The sequence below is a fragment of the Cryptomeria japonica genome, chromosome 11 (assembly GCF_030272615.1).
Source record: "Cryptomeria japonica chromosome 11, Sugi_1.0, whole genome shotgun sequence".
NCBI classification, from domain to species: Eukaryota; Viridiplantae; Streptophyta; class Pinopsida; order Cupressales; family Cupressaceae; genus Cryptomeria; species Cryptomeria japonica.
In genome coordinates, this window is record NC_081415.1 from 452,692,876 (window position 1) to 452,707,553 (window position 14,678).

At 41.1% G+C, this 14,678-nt stretch overlaps 1 protein-coding gene across 4 annotated transcripts in view; it reads left to right on the forward strand.

Annotated features, from left to right (window-relative positions):
• The window catches only part of LOC131041402 (CBL-interacting protein kinase 8), a 135,357-nt gene that overhangs the window by 97,030 nt on the left and 23,649 nt on the right, over window positions 1-14,678 (forward strand). Inside the window, exon 1 of one of the 4 annotated variants that reach the window (XR_009105017.2) lies at window positions 3,281-14,241. The exons of the other annotated variants lie outside the window; for them this stretch is intronic. The gene's annotated coding sequence lies outside the window, so the exon portion shown is untranslated. Of the gene's footprint in view, window positions 1-3,280; window positions 14,242-14,678 lie in introns of those variants that run through there. 4 annotated transcript variants of the gene reach the window in all.

Here is a 14,678-nt window from a genome sequence, read left to right on the forward strand (position 1 = left end):
AATGATATTGTCTTTCTTGAAGAAAGAAGGAAGACTGCTGTACCATCCTGTTTTTATTTCAGTTTTAGGTAGATAGGGGGAGCCTTCCTTTAATTAGGAGAGTTTTTACTCGTGTGCTGTGGTTGAAACCACAATTTTGTATATTTCTCCAAGTGTACAAAATTTTCAACCAACACAACAGCGATAAAATGGTCTAAAAAATGCACAGAAAATTCCAAATGCTAAATGTTTAAGTTGGAATTGGCCGGGCAATAAAAACTTAAGTCTGAAAAATTAATGGCAGCCATTAATGGAGGTCAAAATCTGAAGCAAACCTTAGATCTGAAACGAATCAGCAGGCTGAAAATGATGGCAGCCACAAAACATGCATGAAAATCATCAAAATATGGCACCAAAACACCTCCCAAGCAAAATCGAATTTTTCCCAAGTCTAGCGCCTAAATGGAATTCTGAAAATTGATGTCAATGGCTGCAATCTGCAGCAATGAAGGTCTGAACAACAAGCACAAATGGTGGAGGAAAAATCGCCCAAGTCTCCAATCATGAAATTGCCAACTTTCACTAAAAAATGCTAAATTTGGAAAAAATTGCCAAACTTAGCAAAATCGAAAATCTGAAACTGGTTTTTAATGGCAGCCAAGAGGAATAGATCAGCAAGTTGGAAAAAATAGAGGAAAATAAATCCTCAATCCCACACTTCACAAAAACACCTTGCTAAAAATTCGCCTAACTTGGAGAAAAAAATCGCTTTCATGGAGACACCTGACAGAAATAATAATAAAATAATGCTGAAGTTCCTCTGATATACTTGCTTTCATCCTTCACTTTCACCACACAAGCAATGTGGGATAAAACACTTGTATAAATACTTGCTTGGTGAAATCCTAACTTGCTTCTAGAAGGTTCGAACATTTAATGATTATTGCAAGTTATTAAATTTGCTTTTAAATTTTAAATAATCATTTAATTATTTAAAAGCAATCAAAATGGGGCTTATGAAAATATTTCAATTTAAATCCAAAATGAAGCCTCCAGGGGAAAATCGCTATCAGTTGGGATTGAAAAATCCCTTTAAAAATCACTTTAAAGTGTCAAAATTTGCCCCATAAGGGAAATTCGACCCATGCTTGGATAAAAATCCATGCTCAATTTCATCAAAATGCACATAAAAACCCTCCCAGGGGAAATTCGATGTGAGTTTGGACAAAAATTCAGACAAAAATCCACTCTATTTGCAAAAAATCACCCCCGAGGGGAAATTCGATATGTGTCTGGATAGAAATCCACATTCAAAACTCTCTTAACTTGGAAAAATACCTCCCTGGTGGAAAATCGACCTCAGTCTGGATGAAAATCCGGACTCAAAACTCTTCATAATGTTCCTAGTGGAAAATCGATCCCTGTCTGGATAAAATTCAGGACAAAAATCCTTACAAAAATGCTTAGGGGAAAATCGATCCCTGTCTAGAGAAAAATCCGAACAAAAATCCTCACTTAGTCGTCACAAAAATCCTGGTGGAAAATCGACCCAGGCATGAAATTATCCTTGCACTCTAGTCCGCACTCCCAGGGGAAATTCGATGGCAGTCTGGATAAATCCTGACACTTAGCCAAATTTTAACACTTCCAGGGGAAATTTGACCCAGGTGTGGATAAACAGTGGGGGAAATTAGTAGCCAGTATGGATTTCAGGGGAAACCCATGTGTAGTATGGATTTTGAGTGGGGGAATGGGTTGGGTAGTTTGGAATGTGAGGGGAAAATCACCTCTAGTATGGATTTTGACCCTTTAACCCTTGGAATATGAATTTCCCTTAGGATTTTATCATTTTAACCACTCAAAATCACCCAACTACTTTAAATTTGACTGGACTTATACTAATCTTCCATAAATATGAGCAAAATGCTAGGAAAATATTGGAATAAAGTGCGAAACCAACTTAAATATTACCTTAGGAGCGAGAAAACAACTCTAAAAGGTTTGTGAATATCTTGGCACTTTGAATGACTGATGCGCGTGTTTAAAAACACGTTAACGTTCAAATAGGTCTACACTTAGCAAAACTTAGGATCATTAAAAATATCATCTTTTGCAACTTGATCCTAACACTTCAAAAACTCTAGACGACACTAGGCATGATCAAAATTCCGAGACTCAGGCACGGGAAACGCAAAATTGCCCACTAAGCAGCCAAAACCCTAACCTAACAATGCATGAAGCTGACAAAGAGGGGGTCCTTGTTAGCAATGGGGCGATGTGTGAAAAGGTCACAACACGCCCCCAAGTTGGGGTCAAGGGGCAGCCCCAAAAATATTTTTATTATTTTATAAAGGTGTCAGGTGTTATTTTTCTTTTATTTTTCATTTCCTCAGTTATGCCAAATGAAGGCAATTTTTTTTTTTAAAAACTCAATTTTAAAGCTTGCATGACTTTTTTTCTGGGTCGCACGAGTCCATCTGAACGACTCGCGAGTCTATGCAAAAGACTTGCGTGAGTCTTTGCAAAAGACTCGCGAGTCTTTCAGATGGACTCGCCAGGACTCGCCTTGCGAGTCCTTGGTGGCGAGTCGACTCGTGGCTCCCATGGACTCGCGAGTCCGTGGCGAGTCCACGAGTTTTAAAACTATGATCCAGACAGATACTTCCCCCAGGATGACCACGGTTGTTCAAAGAGAAACTGCTTCTCTTTTGCTTGCAGCTGCTACTGAAGTAGAGTTGATGGCTTTGCCTCCATGGCTTAGTTCATTCACACCCAGGAGGAAGAAGCAGGAGATTTCTCTCGATGCCTTTGATTACCAACAGCTTAAGCAATCTAGGCCCAAGGTTGATAAAAGAGCCAAAACAATCTCAAGTGTAACAGTTGATGGTAATAAGATGAAGGTGGCTGAAATTGTTGAGCCTCTTGCAGATAAGCCACATGAAGAGATGTCAGCTACTGATTACAAAGTCACAAGGGTAGAATTGGGTAAGCAAATGCATGAGGTAGTAAAGCATGATGCCCAATATTCTATAGCTTCACTAGTACAACGGTATGATGAGCTTCTAGCCAAGAAAGACAAGCTAGAAGAGGAGAATAAGCAAATTGTTGCAGTTGTTTGTAAGATCGCAAAACATGCTGGTGAAGTGAGTAATCCTTCAAGTTCTGCCGAGGCACGCGAATCAATTCAGGGAGTTGAGAGAGCTGCTCAAAAGGTTCAAGCATTGGAATCTTGGGTTGATCAGCTTCATAATCTATGTGCACAAATCTTGAAGGAGGTTTTCCAAATGATGGTCAAGTTGAAGACCATTGAAGAACAATTGAACCAAGTTTCTGATACTTTTAAACGGAACTTGGAAAAGGTAAAAGACAACTTGACTACTTGGCTTAAAATTCCTCAGCAAAAGTTAAGTGTTCTTCTAGAACATCAATTTATTCCTTCAAGAGTTGTGTAGTTGGACTATTAGGAGTTCTTGGAGAACAAAGCCCTTGTTCTCAAGTCACTTATTGAAGACATTGATGATGCTATGAGGCTGCGAATGGAAGTTTTTCAGGATATGATCTCTCATTGTGAGAAAGCTTCTTGCAACATCATGGATCATGATGGGGAATTATTGGCAGAAGAAAAGGTTCTCTCAGATCTACAGTTGAAGATACGTCAAGAGTGGAAAAGTGAACCATTTTCAGCAGCATCCATTCAAGCCTTAGTGACTTATCAAGCTTACTTGTGGGAAATCCAGTTTTCTTTTGAGAGAAATAATGCCACAATCCTTCATTGCAGTGATGTTATCGTGAAAACCATGATCGTGCCCAAAAATACCAATGAACCGGATCTTGATGAGCTGCAAATGATCATCCAGAAGTTCGAAGAATTCATGTCTTCTCACAATGCAACTTAAGTGTTTTTCAACACTTAGTTGCATTTTTCCAGAATTGTAATCTCTTAGTTGTAGTTTCTCTTTTGACAAGTTACATGTAAAAACATTTTTGCAAGTCAAGTCTTTACTTGCACTTTTTTAATTACATGTAAAGCAACTACAAGTTGTGTTTAATTAGGACTGTAGTAGGAATAAGTCAATAGTTAGTTATTGAATAAGTCTCGGTGGTTGAGAGAATCTCTCAAGTTAGTTAGGATACTCCCACCATTTTCTCAAGACTCCTCGTCTATAAATACTTTAGGGGTCTATGTAATCGATATCTTTTGGAAAGCAAGCAAAAACTCTGCCAAATTGTAGCAAAGAAGTCTTTGAGCTTGTTGGCATTGTGTTGTCATTGATGTCAATTGGTATAGGATGTTATCGGTATCATTGACATTGATGTCAACTTGTGAACAAAAGGCTGTTGGCATTAGAGTTTGGTGTCACCGGAAATGGAAGATGGACCGGCATGGGAGAAGAAATGATGTGATGTCATTGGTGACAACCTGGTAATCATCTTCATGGAGAAGGAAGAACCGACATGTATCGGTATGCTAGAGGTGCAGTAAAGTGACCACTCCACTCAGTAAAAGGGTTGTTGATATGGTGGTGCATACAACCGGAATGGAGAGACTACATGATGGACATTGATTGTGTTGTAGTGCTGGAATGCTATTTGGATCACATCAACACCGAAGGTGAAGTAAGAGCAGGCCACCAGATTGCTAGTGTAAGGCTTACTAGCAAGACTCCCACCGGATGAAGATGCTGTCACAGGCTAGGTGATAGGTTGACGGAGTATGTTGCCTCTGTGTGCAGGATGACATATGGAAAACCACCGGGACATATCATGTTGAAGATGTATTCTCCCCTCGGTAATGTCACACTTGTACCGACATAATGATTCCCTGAGATAGACAGGTGATTGAATGCAGAGACCGGATGTACAAGTGGAAGATGAGGAAGCCTCCAGAGCATGAGATAAAAAATGCACACCGGATAAGCAAGTGAAAACAAGGTGTGCTACTGGGACATTGAAGGAAGAATGAGATGTTGAGATGGTGTGTTCGTCATCTTAACAAACCAGTCGAGAGGAGAACCGGTTTGATGAAGAAGGATGCTAGTGAGTCTGTAGGAATATACATGGTGATACTGGGATGCTCAAGGAAGGTTGATGTAGAACAATTGGAGTGTGATGACTTGGTGTCATCAATGTGTTTCATCGGCAAGAAGGAAAGTTGTTGTCCACCGACAGACACATCTACCGGAATCTGCATTGGTGATAGTTGACATGTTATGTCAACCGGTTAAACATCAAAGAAGAGACAAGGAAGATAAGGTTCTCACTTGATAAAGAGGAGTGCAGTGAACTGAAGGATAAGGAGAGTTGTCGATAGTTGCTATGGTGTCGGCAAGTGAACATATTCACAGAGGTGTTTCATCGACAGAGCAGTGAAGTGCAGACATAAGGGTTACACCGACAATATAGAAAAGGGTGATGGTAGGAAGGATAATTGGCAAGGTTATTTGTCCCGGTAGGGTCAGTGACCCGATATGTGTGGACCGGTTATGTGGGTGGTCCGTGATTAAGTTGAACCGACAGAGCAGTGTGCCAAGGTGGATATCGACAGTAATACCACGTAGAAGTGAAGTGGTGAACTTGCACAAGTCGGTGTCGAGTGACGATGAAGTAGTTGGCTGTTGGTCCAACATCTATGGTGACTGCGAAGCTCGAAGGATGTTTGTAGAGGGGTTGCGGCTCGAGGCAGGATGAAATTGGACCATATCCATGGCATGCACTGATCGATGCAGATTGTTTGGATGAAGATCGAAGTTGTTGAAGCAATCCATCGAGCCATTAATGGTGATTGACCAAGGGGTGTGCCGACAGATTGATTGCAAGTTGTTGAAATAGGAAGGCGTGTTTTGGAAGGCATGAAAATGCTGGATATGTGCAGGCAGTCATCTTTGAGTTGTGATCCGATCAGATTTGATTAAATTCGATGTGCCTCGTGATCAGTGGAGAAAACCCTACCTGCTTGTGATTTGATTTGAATTGGTTTTTGGTGGGAAGACTGGGCTATAAATATGCAAGCTAAAGATGTTGTTAACAATTGCTGAACAGAAGAAGATAGAGCTGTTGCATGTGAGAGCAGATCAGTCAAGTGCTCATCAAGGAGATAGAGAAGAGACTGAGCGTGAGGGAGAAGGAGGTTGAAGTGTTCAACTGGTAGAAGTGCAGAACCGGTAGTGTCCATACCGACAGAGAAGAAGAAAAGGTAACTGCAGATAAGGCAGGCATAGGACCGACTGAGTGTGGTGCCGGTGGAGAGCACCAGAGTAGCTAAAAGAAGTGAAAATCGACAGAGAGAGGTGAATCGGTAAAGCAACAGCAACAGAGAGAGAGGTGTACCGGTGTAGTAGAGGTGGTGTCTCACCGATAGAATAAGGTAAATGAAATGGTTACAATATTCACTTGTAACAGAATAACTACTTTTGTATTTTATGCTATCATTGTGATCACTGAGTTGTAGCTCGGTGCAGGGGTTGTAGCTCCTTTGGGTTGTTGCCCATAAACAAGTCAGGTGTTGGTGCTCCTTGGGTTGGTGCCCTAAATCAGGGGTTGTAGCTCCTTGGGTTGTAGCCCTAAACATTGTAACAGAGTTTCATTGTGAGGCTGGATTGGAGCAGTAGACTCCAGCAACATTGCTCACCGAGGTTTTTCCCATCTTGGGTTTTCCTCGTACATGCTGGTGTTATGTGATGTTCCTTTGTGTGTGATTGCATTTGTGTTGGTCTCCTCACTAACCTATATGTCTACATTGAGTTAGATTTGTGAACCGGTATACTTTCATAAGATAGTAAAAGGGAAAAGATTGAGATCCATTGATTCACCCCCCCACTCAATGGTGCATTGTGTCTAACAATTGGTATCAGAGCCTAGGTACCCTGTTTTTCTTGCTTTCTCTAGCTTGGGTAGATCCTGTCTTGGACACAATGGTTAAGTGTGAGCCAATCCCTACTCCTGTGTTTAATGGATCAAACTATGTCCTTTGGAGTTGTCGAATGGAAGTCTACCTGTCCTGCCTAGGTTATGATGTCTGGATGGCGGTTGTTAATGGTCTCCCTAGGAATGTTTGTCCTCCCACCGGCTGTAAAGAAGAAAGAAGATGCATGTGCAATGAAGAAGTCATGAAGGCTCTATTCAGTGGGCTCACCGGTGATGTCTCCTCACAGGTGGATAAGTGCAGATTGGTAAAAAGTCTATGGGATAGACTAAAGAAACTTAATGGAAATGAGCCATGCACTGCTGAATCCTATTGTGGAAGCATGAAGAACAACAAAGTAGACACATGTGGAAGTGTTGATAGCAGATCAATCAACTGCTGCAGTTTTGATGAAGAGGAAACCCATCTCTTCATGGCCCATGAGACAGACATTGAGAATCACACATCAAAAGGGGATAATGCAGATAGATCCCACCAATATGATGTGTTTAGCAGCGACAATGAAGAAGATGAAAAGGGAGGGGACAAGGTAGATGGATCTAGCCGGCAAGATCTATTTGGAAGTGATGAAGAAGAAGAAGAAGATGCAGAAATTGATCTAGAAGGTGAGTTGCTAAGTGCTCTTGATGAACTGAAAAATGTTAGAAATGAACTTAAGGATTACAAGAATTCAGTTCATGAAGAATGCAATCAGTTGAGAACCTGCCTTGAAGATTCAAACAAAAAGGTCAGTTTATTAACCACTCAACTAGATGAGGCAAAAAGAATGGTAGATGATTTGAAGTCTATCTTGGATGCCAAGGAGAGAAGATGTGAGGAGTTGCTACTAGACATGAAGTCTAGGGACAAAGGATGTTTGGACCTGAAAAGTGAAATGGAGAATCTTAGAAATGAATACAAGTTGTTTAAGAATGCTACGGTTGTTGTGCAAAACCGGTTGATCAGATGTCTTGAAGATTCTGAGAAATGTATCTCAGTGTTGAAGACTTATCAAGATGACACCATGAAATTCAGGTGCAATGATTTAGAGTCAGAGCTGGATGCCCAAAAAAAAATATGTGAGATGCTGCAGCAAAAAATGGAGACTAAAGGAAGTGAGTGTCCAAATCTTAAGGATGAAGTTACAACACTCACTTTAGAACTTGAAAAGTGCCAAAATGAGCTCAAACTGAGAAAGAAGTATGATGGTGGCACTGAAGCCTTGGATAAGATGTTGAGCCAGCAGAAACATTCCAAGGATAATGGAGGAGTAGGATGTGGTACCGGTGAATGCTCTACAAGCAAGGAGACCTCCCATAAAGATATTCAATTTGTCTCCTCAAATGGAAATGGAAAGGGTCAGACCTTCACTGTCAAAAATGCTCCAAAGAAAAGAATAGATCCGACTACAACCGGTGAGGACATGACGCTGAGGATGAAGAATGGTGCTGCATGGAGGAACAATGTAGATCTGAAAGGAAAAAGGAAAATTGGAGAAGATAGCTTCACCGGATGCAAGAACATGAGAAGGCAGCTGGGAAGGCCTTCCACCAGTAGAAGGCAAGGAGGTGCTGCTGCCCACACATCATGTCAAGTGTGGAAGAAGAAGGGATCTGACGGAAGACCTGCAGAGAATGGACAATCCTGGATCCATTCTCGGAGAAGCATAAATGTTGATGCCAAACCGGTAAGATCACCTCACGTTTGGCAGGATAAATTTGTAAGTATTAAATTTCGTCTCTTCGGTTATTGCTTTGCATGTAATGGCTATGGCCATAGGGCAGAAGAATGTAAAATGAGGTCTAGGAATAGACAAAGTGTTCTTCCTAGAAATATTAAATCAGGTGGCTATAGATTTCATGCATATAAGCAGAAAGTTTCACAGAGTAGAAACATGCATGTTCCCTTTCCCGGCTATGCTAACAAGAATCCTTGCATTGCTCCTAAAAATGTAAACATTGTGTGTTATAACTGCAATGGATTAGGACATAGAAGTTATGAATGCAGGAAGAAGAATATGCATTCCTATGGCAACCGGTGGATCAATCATGCTCAGTGTGAAAGTAGTTACAGGGGATATGAGCAACATAGACCTGCTTGGAACAAAAGGAGAAGTGCTCATATACAATCAAGGGATTCAAGGAAACCCGTAACCGACCACAATGGCATGATCAGAAAAGGAAGAGCAAACTGGTATGTTAGAAGGTTCCCCAATCATGAGATTGGCATGGACGTTGTATGCTACTATAGCACTGCCTGCAGAGAGAGGACCAATGAGGCGAAGAAGGTTAACACTGCTCCCAAGACTGCAGATGTGGACAGGAAAGAAATCAAGTAGACATGGAGGAAGAAGCCGGAAGATAAGAGCATGGACCGGCATTGTGCATTCAATGCACAGGTGATGTCTCCTATGGCTTAAAGGAGATGTAGGACTCAGGGGGAGTTACATATTGACCAGTTCATTCACCCCTTAGTTGAAAGTGGACAAGGAGATGAACATGCTGCTACTGGTAAGAGGAAGAAAATGAGATGGCAGTGTGTGTGTAGTTACCGCCTTGACTACACAATGAAGATGGATTATTGCTACAGGTGAAGTGAATGGTAGCAGAGGTTATTGGAACCGGGAGATGAAGGTAAAGAGAAAAGTGTCCCGGTAGAGATAAGAGACCGGTATGTGCAGCATGTTACCGACACGGATGTTGATCAATGTTGCAGCTTATGTAAGTCAAGGAGTTGAGGGATCACTGCAATAACTCTGGTAGCTTGGATGGACGTGGTTATGTCTCAGGTGATATTGGAAAGGACCTGAATGACACTTATTGGTCTGATAGCTGATCTTATGAGCATACATATTTATGGGTCAACCAGTTGGATACATGACCTGCAGTTGGCATTGTGGTCATGATGGTAGATGTTACAGGTATTGTGGTGGGTCCCGGTTTAGGACTTGACTGAATTGATGAAGTTCAGAGATTTGTGTTTTAGGGAGGTTCACGACCATACTTCAGATTAATATCAGATATACTGAACATACAAGCAGATCAAGTAGATGCTTGATAATACTGGAAAAGAAATTGCTCATTTGACTATCGGTCATCAGTTGAAAGTAAGAGAAGTCTGGCAAACCGGTAGGACCACATGCACAAGAGAAGAAATTCATTCCTCGACTGGTTCTGAGCAAAAGGAGGAGAGAGAGACCGGTGTATGCTGTTAAGGGTTGTTTGGTACCTGAGCTTTCCATCTCAAGTGTTGATGATTCAGATGGTGTTGTGCATAATCTTCAAAGGGGGAGATGCACCTAGTAAAAAGTGGGAGGAAGATTTCTGTCAGTGCCCGGTAGATACAAGGAAGAATGTTATCCTGATAGTGCCCTTTGCCATTGTTGTCAAAGGGGGAGAAAGTTACTGTAGTATATCGGTTACTACATGTGTTGACAGCAATGCCAAAGGGCGAGATTGTTGGCATTGTGTTGTCATTGATGTCAACCGGCATAGGATGTTACCGGTATCACTAACATTGATGTCAATTTGTGAACAAGAGGCTGTTCACATTAGAGTTTGGTGTCAACCGAAATGGAAGATGGACCGACATGGGAGAAGAAATGATGTGATGTCATTGGTGACAACTTGGTAATCATCTTCATGCAGAAGGAAGAACCGACATGTACTGGTATGCTAGAGGTGCAGTAAAGTGACCACTCCACTCAGTAAAAGGGTTGTTGATATGGTGGTGCATACAACTGGAATGCAGAGACTACATGATGGACATTGATTGTGCTGGAACGGTGGAATGCTATTTGGATCATATCAACACCGAAGGTGAAGTAAGAGCAAGCCACCGGATTGCTAGTGTAAGGCTAACTAGCAAGACTCCCACCGGATGAAGATGCTGTCACAGGCTAGGTGATAGGTTGACAGAGTATGTTGCCTCTGTGTGCAGGATGACATATGGAAAACCACCGGGACATATGTCATGTTGAAGATGTATTCTCCCCTCGGTAATGTCACACTTGTATCGGCAGAATGATTCCCTGAGATAGACAGGTGATTGAATGTAGAGACTGGATGTACAAGTGGAAGATGAGGAAGCCTCTAGAGCATGAGATCAAAAATGCACACCGGATAAGCAAGTGAAAACAAGGTGTGCTACTGGGACATTGAAGGAAGAATGAGATGTTGAGATGGTGTGTTTGTCGTCTTAACAAACCAGTCGAGAGGAGAACCGGTTTGATGAAGAAGGATGCTAGTGAGTCTGCAGGAATATACATGGTGATATCGGGATGCTGAAGGAAGGTTGATGCAGAACAATTGGAGTGTGATGACTTGGTGTCATCAATGTGTCTCACTAGCAAGAAGGAAAGTATGTTGTCCACCGGCAGACACATCTACCAGAATCTGCATTGGTGATAGTTGACATGTTATGTCAACCGGTGAAACATCAGAGAAGACACAAGGAAGATAAGGTTCTCACCTGATAAAGAGGAGTGCAGCAAACTGAAGGATAAGGAGAGTTGTTGGTAGTTGCTATGGTGCTGGCAAGTGAACATATTCGCAGAGGTGTTTTATTGGCAGAGCAGTGAAGTGCAGACATAAGGGTTACACCGGCAATATAGAAAAGGGTGATGGTAGGAAGGATAATTGGCAAGGTTATTTGTGCCGGTAGGGTCAGTGACCCGATATGTGTGGACTGGTTATGTGGGTGGTCCGTGATTAAGTTGAACCGATAGAGCAGTGTGCCAAGGTGGATATCGACAGTAATGCCATGTAGAAGTGAAGTGGCGAACTTGCACAGGTTGGTGTAGAGTGACGATGAAGTAGTTGGCAGTTGGTCCAACATTTATGGTGAATGTGAAGCTCGAGGGATGTTTGTAGAGGGGTTGCGGCTCAAGGCAGGATGAAATCGGACCATATCCATGGCATGCACTAATCGATGGAGATTGTCTGGATGAAGATCGAAGTTGTTGAAGCAATCCATCAAGCCATTAATGGTGATTGACTAAGGGGTGTGCCGACAGATTGATTGCAGGTTGTTGAAATAGGAAGGCATGTTCTGGAAGGTACGAAAATGCCGGTTATGTGCAGGCATACATCTCTGAGTTGTGATCTAATCAGATTTGATTAAGTTCTATGTGCCTCATGATCAGTGGAGAAAACCCTAACTGCTTGTGATTTGATTTGAATTGGTTTTTGGCGAGAAGACTGGGCTATAAATATGCAAGCTAAAGATATTGTTAACGGCTGCTGAACAGAAGAAGATAGAGCTGCTGCATGTGAGAGCAGATCAGTCAAGTGCTCATCAAGGAGATAGAGAAGAGACTGAGCGTGAGGGAGAACGAGGTTGAAGTGTTCAACAAGTAGAAGTGCAGAATCGGTAGTGTCGGGAGAAGAAGAAAAGGTAATTGTAGATAAGGCAGGCATAGAATTGGCTGAGTGTGGTATCGGTGGAGAGCAGCATAGCAGCTGAAAAAAGTGAAAATCGATAGAGAGAGAGGTGAACCGGTAAAGAAACAGCAGTAGAGAGAGGTGTACCGGTGTAGCAGAGAAGGTGTCTCACTAACAGAATAAGGTATATGAAATGGTTACAAGATTCACTTGTAACATAATAACTACTTTTGTATTTGATGCTATCATTGTGATCACTGAGTTGTAGCTTGGTGCAGGGGTTGTAGCTCCTTTTGGTTGTTGCCCATAAACAAGTCAGGGGTTGGTGCCCTAAATCAGGGGTTGGTGCCCTAAATCAGGGGTTGTAGCTCCTTGGGTTGTAGCCCTAAACATTGTAACAGAGTTTCATTGTGAGGCTGGATTGGAGCAGTAGACTCTAGCAACATTGGTCACCGAGGTTTTCCCCATCTTGGGTTTTCTTCGTACATGCTGGTGTTATGTGATGTTCCTTTGTGTGTGATTGCATTTGTGTTGGTCTCCCCACTAAGTTATATTTTTTGCATTGAGTTAGATCTATGAACCGGTATACTTTCATAAGATAGTAAAAGGGAAAAGATTGAGAACCACTGATTCACCCCCCTCTCAGTGGTGCATTGTGTCTAACAGAGCTTTTATGTGTAAATTGAAAAATCAAAAGGAATAGAAGAAAATTGCTCAAGCTTTGAGTCTTTGTGCTACATTCTTGAGTTTGTGTTCCATATTACCTTTCTTGCAACTGTTTCTTTGAGAACTTAATTGAATCTGATTTGCAGTCTTTGAGTTGCAAGTATTGGAGATTAACTTAAATTAGAGTAAATATTCTTTTGAAAGGAGCTGTAAGACTTTGTGCTTACACTTGTTCTTAAGAGTGTTTAGAAGTGGATTTTGTAAGAAATAGCTGTGAGTCTTTGAGCTCATACTAGTTCTTATTGTTTTATGTAGAAAAGAATAAGATATTTCAATCTTTGTGCTGCTATAATTTGTTCTTGATAGCATTAGTATAGAAAAGGGTAGATAGGACTTCACATATTCAAGACTTTGAGCTTGATATCATTGTCCCGTCTCGAAGGAAGTGATGGAAGTCTTTGAACTTTCAGGAAACTTCATTTCCTTTCTCTCATTTATTTTGAAGTTGTTACTGCCGTTTATATTAAATTGATATCACTTTTCTGTGAAGAAAAAAGGATATTGGCTTTCTTGAAGAAAGAAGAAAGACTGCTGTTCCATCCTATTTCAGTTTTAGTATTAGGTAGATAGGGGGAACCTTCCCTTTATTAGGAGAGTTTTACTCTCACACTGCGGTTGAAACCACAATTCTGTATATTTTCCCAAGTGTACAAAATTTTCAACCAACAAATTTTTAATGTTCAATAAATTTGCTGATTTATTGCCGAGTTTTTCTCCAAGTTTTTAAATTTTTTAGACTCCTCGAGTTATTGCTGAGTCCAAGTTTTTCAACTATGGACTATACTGCTTATGTGGAAGGCATGAGACTTGCAGTCTAGGCCACTGCCTATTTAGGTGAGCTTTGTTACTTTTGGGAGGCGTCTATGCAGGAAGAACTGAGACCTAGCTGTTTGGTGATGATATGGGTGACTTGGTGGGGTTTCCTTGGTACAGATCTGAATATTCTCAAAAAACACAGTAATTGTGAACATAAGTCTATTGGAAGTGTTTATGGAGCTTGGGAAGTAATTTTGTAGCATATTTTCAGTCATAATCAGTTGTATGCTGGGTGGTAGTTGTACTAACCCATTGGGTGGTGTTATGCAAGGTGTTTTTCAGACGTATTACTCTCATTTTGACAGTGCTACCAGCAGAACACTGGTGTTATGCAAGGTGTTTTTCAGATGTATCAGTCTGATTTTGACAGTGCTACCAGTAGAACAGTGTGTTATCAAGATTCAGATCTGCATCAGCCTCTTGCATCCATTATAAAAGGTATACACCTATTGGTTTCATGGTATGGTTGTTGTGGGTCTTGTAATACATGACTTCACAAGAAGTAGATACATACTCTTTAGAAACAATAGTAATTCTAGGCAACAAACCTTGTGAACATTTTGGATGGATATCCTAACTTCCTTGGGTGCCTTGGTTTTTTAAATGATCACTAAAAGGCAGTAAAATGCTGAGCTAATAAACACAATACTATCATGACTTTCATAAGAGTCTGTCTTTGCATCTATGGTATGCAAATCTAATATCTATCTTCTACAATAACATTAAAGTCTGTTCTTTCCATGCTAGTAATCTTGTCTAGCAACTTGTGCTTGGCATACACTTTTTCTCATAGAAATTAAGATTTGCTTTTCAGCTTTAAGGATAACTTTTAACTGCTCTTAGAGATCCAACAAGTTTCTAATTTACAGCTTTCA